This window comes from Lycium barbarum, chromosome 11 (genome assembly GCF_019175385.1).
Source record: "Lycium barbarum isolate Lr01 chromosome 11, ASM1917538v2, whole genome shotgun sequence".
Classification (NCBI taxonomy): Eukaryota; Viridiplantae; Streptophyta; class Magnoliopsida; order Solanales; family Solanaceae; genus Lycium; species Lycium barbarum.
In genome coordinates, this window is record NC_083347.1 from 45,545,049 (window position 1) to 45,552,842 (window position 7,794).

General features: G+C 42.0%; 1 non-coding gene across 1 annotated transcript; it reads right to left on the minus strand.

Moving 5' to 3' along the window:
* Positions 1-6,598: 6,598 nt before the first annotated feature.
* LOC132620610 (small nucleolar RNA R71) lies at positions 6,599-6,704 on the minus strand. The gene has a single exon (XR_009575050.1). It is a non-coding gene; the product is annotated as a small nucleolar RNA R71 (small nucleolar RNA).
* Between the last annotated feature and the right edge of the window lie 1,090 nt (positions 6,705-7,794).

The window sequence follows — 7,794 nt, forward strand, 5'->3', positions numbered from 1 at the left end:
GAGATCCATGTTTGATTGTGTTTTGCCTATGCGTTCCATGGAAATCGCACACAAGGTAAGCAGGCCAAGAATTTGGCTAAGTATAAACTTCAGAGGGGGGGGGGGGGGGGGGGAGGGGGGAGTTGTGCGTTAGTCATGCGTCGCATGGCTAGCGCATGTTCGACACTCAAAGTCAAAAATTTGGCTAAGTATAAAGTTCAGAAGGGGGGCATTGTGCGTTTGTCATGTGTCGCATGGCTAGCGCATGTTCGGCACTCAGAGTCAAAAATTTCTAAGTATAAAGTTTAGAAGGGCGGGGGGATGTTGTGCATTGGGCATGCGTTGCATGGCCAGCGCACGGGTCGACCCGGTTTGATTTCTTTTAATGGAATAAGACACGGACGACCCCCTAATAACCCTCACTTCTCACAAACTTTCACCCTCTCTCTACAAAACACCCCCACTCGACCCCAAATCCTAAAACCCTTCTCCCAATCCCTTTCAACTCTAAGGAAGGTAGTGTCAATCATCTCACATTACTACACAAGGTAAGATTTCGTGTGCTTTCACTCATGGAAAGCCCTTTCCCTTTTTCCCATTTGTGTTGGTAGGGAACATTGATAAACCATAGTTTATGGGGTTGTACGAATTGGGGTGAGGGTTTGGTATTGTTGTGTTGGTAATGGGTGTTGGATGCAAGAACAATTATTCCCAAAAATAAGGAACGGTTTTATAATCCTTCATTGTTGCAAAACTCCAAGGGATAGTCCTATGCCCACAAGTTGTTTGATAAAATTTCTAAATCAAGTTTCTTGTGATTTTTGTGAAGTCTTGAGTACAAAATAAGCTTGAAACAACATTCAAAACCATGGGGAATTACCATGAACAACCATAGGTCCTCCAACATGATGTTCCTTGTTTTGTAGAATAGTTTTTGAGTCGTTTTTTCTTTTTGAATCTTTGGTCTCATTAATTTTGTTCGTTTTAGTCTCTAGATTAGTTAACTTCTTTGTTTCACATTTTTTGCACCATAGTTTGTAGTAAGTGTGGGGTGTTTCACGACCCCACACTTGGAATTAACTAATGGGCGACAAAGTGAAGTGTTAGCGTACAATAAGTGTGAACGACCCCACTTGGGCTAAATTTGCTAATACCGTTGGATGGTTGTGTTGTGTATCTTTACAGGTACAATGGTGACTAAAGAAAAAGGTAAAGTTGATGAGTCGGGCCCCTCACAAGGTTCCAAGAGGAGTAAAGGGGGCAAGCACACCGCTACTAAGAAAGGGGCAACAACTCGTAGTGGCAAGCAACAAGTGGTCCCTATCCCTTGGGCTTCTTCCCAAAGGCCGCGACCCACCTTCCACGGGACTGGTTTGGCAGAAGAATGGTACAAAGAGTTCCCTCTGGCTGATGGATATGTGCATGAACGGGCTGTCAATAAGGTAGCATTGAAGAAAAAGTTCAATGGAATCTACAATGAAATAATCGGAATGGGCTGGAACTCGGTATTTGATAACCCAGGGCCGGTCAACATTGACATGGTTCTGGAGCTTTACTCCAACATTATTTTGGCAAGAGCAGAGGGTGGCAAGCCTCATCATTCGGTGAAATTGAGAGATGAATGGGTGTCGTTGATAGTCTCCACTTTGTGTGCACAATTAGGAGTTCCCGACCATCCCGTGGGGCCATTGCTTGAGTTCATCAAAAGGCCTAACTATAAGGCCATTCGGAAAACCCTGTGTGGGCCTGATTCCAAAACCAAGTGGGCACGATACAAAGAGGACCCTAGGAAGCACAAGACTATGCTAATTGGTGATTTCATGAAGGAAGCACGAGTGTGGCTAAAACTGCTCAACTACCGCATTATGCCACTTGACCACTACACTACCGTGTTAAAAGAGCGAGTGGCCATCGTGTACTTCTTCTTGATGGGTCAACCTTGGATAATGGATGCTTCAGGATATGATCCGCATCAGAGAGGGCAAATCCCTTAAGCTTATCTTCGGTAACACACTTACAGCATACCTGAGGAGGTTGGTCCCGCATTTGGAGAGTAAGTATGACAGGGTGCTTGAGTGCTTGGATAATATGATTGACATCTCTAATGTCAAGTCCCCTGATCAGAGCACTAAGCTTAACTTGACTCCATCCCAAGAAAGATCGGCTCAGTCTACTGTATTGGCGCAGATCTACAAGATTGCGATGATAGCACGTGAGCAATTTGAGTTAGACCTCTCCAGTGTGTTTGCGGAGTGTCCTCACACCACCCACTCACGGATTCTAGTTGGAGAGGAGGACAATTTGCCCGCTAATGAGGACTTGTGCTCCGCTGACCTCATAGCAGCCGAGATGGAGGAAGGTAGTGAAGAAGAATCTCAAGCACAAGATGCGGATGACGAGGAGGAGAAAGATGTCGAGCTGTCTGATGGAGAGGATGACGAATAGGCCCTAGAGGGCCACAGGGAGTATTTCTTGCCTTTGGTTTTAAATTTTTCATTCTATATGCTTCGAGGGCAAAGCATGATTTAAGTGTGGGGTGGCATTTTGAGGTTAAGGATAGTGATCAAGTGCCATAGGTTTCTTTTTGGTAGTTTGTGTTAGCCTTAGAGTAAAAAAAAAAAAATTTCTCTGTAGCTTCTTGAGTCCCTCAATAGTGGCACACACTATCCACCCCCTTTGGTTTTCTTATGGCCTCGGTTCTTTCCTAAGGGGGGACCTTTGAACCGGGTTAGATTTTTTTTTAGTTTTGTAAAAAGGTGTCGGAGGAGTCAAGCCTGTTAGACCACTTGAATGCTAGGTGCTCAGGTTAGGTGGAATGTGAAAGCCATGAGTTGTTCTTGATGATTTTTTTTTTAAAAGCATGCATGAAAAGAAGCAACCTCTCTCGAAACACTTTTGTAGTGAATCGCATTGACTCATGTATGACCCACTTGGCATAATTTTTGATAGTTGCTTGATTGAAGGGTTGTATGAATCTATTTTTATATTGATTATGTGTTGTGTGTGATGTGAGGAAACTCTTGTATGATGCATGCTTGATAGTGATGACTAGAACTTGCCCGGTGTGTTCGTGAAGTGAAATTGAGTGAGAAGTTTAGGAAGTGATCTAGGCATTTCTTTGTTAGCCAAATTTCGAAACGTCGCTTGCCTAACCTTTGTGTATATATATCCCTAGTCAACCCCGTTGAGCCTTTAGCTTTTCTTCTGACAACAACCAATTAGCCTACCCCCGTTGTTTTTATTGACCAATTGTTTTATCCTTGTTTACTCCTTAGGCACTTTTAATAGCGAATTGTGGAATTGGAGTTGGGATGCGAAACTAAGGGAGGGTTCGTTGAATGAAGTTGAAAAGAAGGATATTGGTGCGCTTGAGTGTTTTGAAAGCTAGTAGTGGGAAGTATGATATGCAAAAAAAAAAATAGAAACTGTCCAGTTAGTAATTTGCTTTCTTAATATGGTTTCCCACTAGCTAGTCAAAAATAGGATGGCGCTTAAAGTTGATAAACAAATGATTGTTGACAGGGTAGAATGGGTAGCTTGTGGTTGAAATTCATGGTTGATGAAGGAGGGTGCTAAATAAACTATGTTGTGAGGTATTAAAAGTTCTTACGCAGGTTAGTCACTATTTCCAAAAATATATCCTACCCGTCCCTTTGCCTACATTACAACCATACAAGTCCTAAGTGATCCTAAATTCATCTCACTCTAATTTGTGGAACGGTTACACTACGGGCAAGCCTATAGTTTGTTATGTTTGAGCAGTGGATATTCTTTGTGAGGGTGAGCGATCTTGTGTGCAACTAATGTCCATTGACATATGTCGTTAACTTTGTGTGAAATATGTACAACACTCTTTTGGGTGAGGACACATAATTGATAGGAGATGGGTGAAGTGCACCCACTCGGTCAAGTAGCAGACTCTTTGTGTTTTGAGCAGTGTCTGGAGTCATATGCATGTTTTTGAATGTGTCGTTTCTTGAGAGGTTTGGTTGCTAATATTTGGAAGCGTAAGAAAATGTTTATTTTGAAGCAGTTGGCATGACTTTTGAGAGAATTGGCTCAATGTGTATGTTTTAATGTGTTTTTTGAAACTTTCATATCCGCCGAATCCTGATGTAGACCTGTTTGAGTGGCATGGCTGTGAGAAGTACTAGGGAATGTTGGATAAGTGGTTGCTCGAGGGCGAGCAAAGTTTAAGTAGGGGGTGTTGATATTTGGCACAAATATCTAGATTTAGTGTCATTTGCACTTCACTTCTTAGCACTTTAATCGCAGTTTTTAATGCAAATTGTTGTATATGATCTTATGTTGGTATGCTTGTATGAATAGGTACAACAGGGACTAATGGAGGGTATTCCGAGCAGTTTTTGATTGAATCCAAGGCTGTGCATGTTGGTTGAACTTGGGAAGGAAGTTCCAGCACTTAAAGGCAGAATCCGATCACTAAAGGGTCTCATGCTGGCTATGCGTCGCACAACCAGCGCACAACAACACCATCTCTGAATCTCAGACAGGCCATGCATTGGCCATGCGCCGCACAAGCAACACACAGAAGAGATCATGCGCTGGCCATGCGACGCATAGCCAGCGCACAAGCGGCGTCAGTTGTCCCACTTGGATCGGGATTAGGCCAACTTATCTTATATTTACCCTAGCATATTGATGTGCCGCGGATTTGTGGCACATTCGACGCCTTTTTACTAGGAATCTTGGTTGTTTTCAAGTAAATCTGGTTCTCGTAATATGTTTTGTTGTGTTTTAGGAAAAACAATGGCCCAAAAGCAAAAAGCAAAGAACAACAGAAAAAGTTGCCAGAAATGAGAATCGACGGTCCATCGATTAATCGACGAACCGTCCTTCGAATCGTCGATAAGCCTGATTTTCCAGTGATGACAAAGTTGAAGACGACGAAGGACGGAGACATCGACGAAGCGTCGAACTGATCGACGTGTCGTCGTTGGTGTCGTCAAGAAAGATATCTCAGCAGAGGAGAAAAAGACGGGATATTCGACGGTGCGTCGAACTGGTCGATGGCACCGTTGAACGGTACACAGGGCTGAAGTTACAAAAGACGAAGAAATCGACGGATCGTCGAAGGATTGACAGTCCGTCGATCTTGCTATCGGGGGAAATTTTGTCAGTTTTTGCTGTGCGTTTTTGGAGCCTATTTAAAGAACATTTTAGGTTTTACTTTATATTCAGATTTTATTTTACTCAACTGAAAAGTCCCATTGGTGGGTGAGCATTGAATACTCCCCTTTTGGAGCTTAGTGAAGACAATAAGATTTTATATTCCATCATCTTTATTACCATTGTAAGCTTTATGTCTCATTTATTGCTTACTACTTTTGAGACCACAATGTGTGAGTAGTCTCTTTCATCAAAGTTGTGGACCCAAAATGATGGGTGCTATGTAATGGGTATCTAACATTGTATATATATATAATGGTTTGTGATGTATTTTATTACTTCTTGTATTCATTGTTCTATAAGTGGTTGCAAACACTTGTTCATGCACAAACCCTAGTTTATTTGGAAAGATGAACTAGGGTGTGATTTGAAATAATATAACAAGGAATCGGGGCGCTAACCCTCATTTAATGAACTCGCTTAGGAATAAGATAAGTTCTACTTGGCATATTTAATCAGCCTTATTTATAACTTTTCTGCATTTGGGAAAATCATGAAAAGAAATACTCTCTAACTATTGAAAAATATTAGGAAGTGTATTAGAGATTAAGTGCATGCATAACCGCGACCCATTAGAAATATATCATATTGACACCCATAGCATAACATCCAATCATTGCGGGGATACAACTTTGGTTCTCTAAATCCAAACAAATTTCAAACAGTTCAAAATAGCAAATACAAACCAAATCTCTTTTTTTTTAAAATACTCGGAATAGGATTAAAGCCTTTAAATATTAGTATCGCATACAATTAGTACCCTTTTCTCTCCATATTCCCTGTGGGATTCGACCCCAATCTTGCTTGGGTTACTATATTTGACAACGTCCGCTTTACGCCATTAATAGGTGTAATTTGAGCGTATCAAATTTTGGCACCGCTGCTGGGGAATACGGTTTAGAAATCACTGATTGTTGTGTACTCTTCTTTAAAACTTTTTCTATTCCATCACACCTCATTTGCTGTTGTGGTGAACCAGGTGAACATGGCCGGAAGTTCGAATCGGAATCAAGGAAACAAAGTGGACTCCAAGTGAACCCACCTGCACCAGAAGAGGATGACGATGAGAATATATTTGTTGAATTCATCAATGAAGCTGATTATGCTTCTGTTATGGCTCCTCCTAGAACTGGAAATGCTACCTTCAAAATTGATAGTTCTATCTATCAGCTGCTGAAACTTGAAGGTTATTTCCGAAATTCTTCGGAGGATTGTCCACTTCGACATTTGAAGAACTTCTTGCATGTATGTGCTCAACAATCCCAAGGTGTTGTTTCTGCCGATGCACTTCGATTACGGGTCTTTAAATATTCCTTGGCTGGTCAAGCCAGGGAATGGTATGAAAAGCTCCCCAGCAATTCTATTCATACCTGGAACGAGTTAGCCAATACATTTTTAAAGAAATGGTTCCCTCCAAGCAAAAAGACTGAGCTTCGGGATAAGATCTTTGAGTTCAAACAACTTCCGGGGGAACAATTACATTCAGCATAGGAGCGTTTCAAGTATTACCTAGCTCAATCTCCTACTCACGGATTTCCGGATGCTATTCTTACGGAAATATTCTATAAGGGCTTAGATACAATGAATCAGATTGTTGTCAATACTGCTGCAGGAGGATGCTTCATGGACAAGTCATTTATCGTTATCACCCGTTTGCTTGATAAGCTCACCACCCACAATCAGGCTTGGCACTCGAGTGATAGTGAAGTCCTGTCATATAGTAGTCCATCTGCTGCCGCGGTGACCAAAGAAAATCATGAGCGAGATCATGCTTTTGCTCAATTGCAAACCACCGTGGATCTGTTATCGAAGAGGCTTATGAAGAAAGAAGCTAAAAGTGTGAATGTTGTCGAAGAGATGCCACCTCATACTCCAGGAATGTACCAAGTCTCAGAAGAAGCTTATCTAGAGGGACAGCCACTACGTGAGGATGCTAATTATATTGATTACTCTCAAGGGGGTTACCCAAAGCAATGGAGACCCCAACAACAAAGCAATCAATATGACCGAAATGAATATGGTGCTTCGGACAGGAGGGATTACAACAACAACAATTATAGTAATCGAAATTCCAATGCCTATGTTCCACCAAAGGGTCGTACTTCTAACTCTCAAAATTGGCGAGAAGGCCCTTCCAATGATCAAGGGACCTCTCGGATGGAATCTATGCTTGAAAAAATATTGGACAACCAGCATAAAAGTGACAAGAAGATGGAAAATTTGACCGAAGTGGTAGCCTCTCACACCGCTTCGATTCATAAACTTGAGTCACAAATGCGAGATCTCTCTCGTGAGCAACATCCGCCGCAAAGAGGGGGCCTTCCTAGTGACACAGTTCCTAACCCAAGGGGTAGTGGAGGCGATAACATTGCCTCATGCAAAGCTATTTCCACTAGAAACGGAAATATCCTAAACGCGATAAATCAGAAGGTGGTTGAACCTATCAATGTCGAGCCGATCATTGATGAGGTTGTTGAAGAAGAGGTTGAAGAAAAAGTAGAGGCACCAATTGAAGTGCCTATTATTGTTGAGAAAGAGAAAGAAGTTCACCCTATTGTTCAAAAGGGTGACGAGGAGCCAAGTGTTGAAAAAGCTACCGGTGAGAGCTTTCAAAAGAACAAGGTC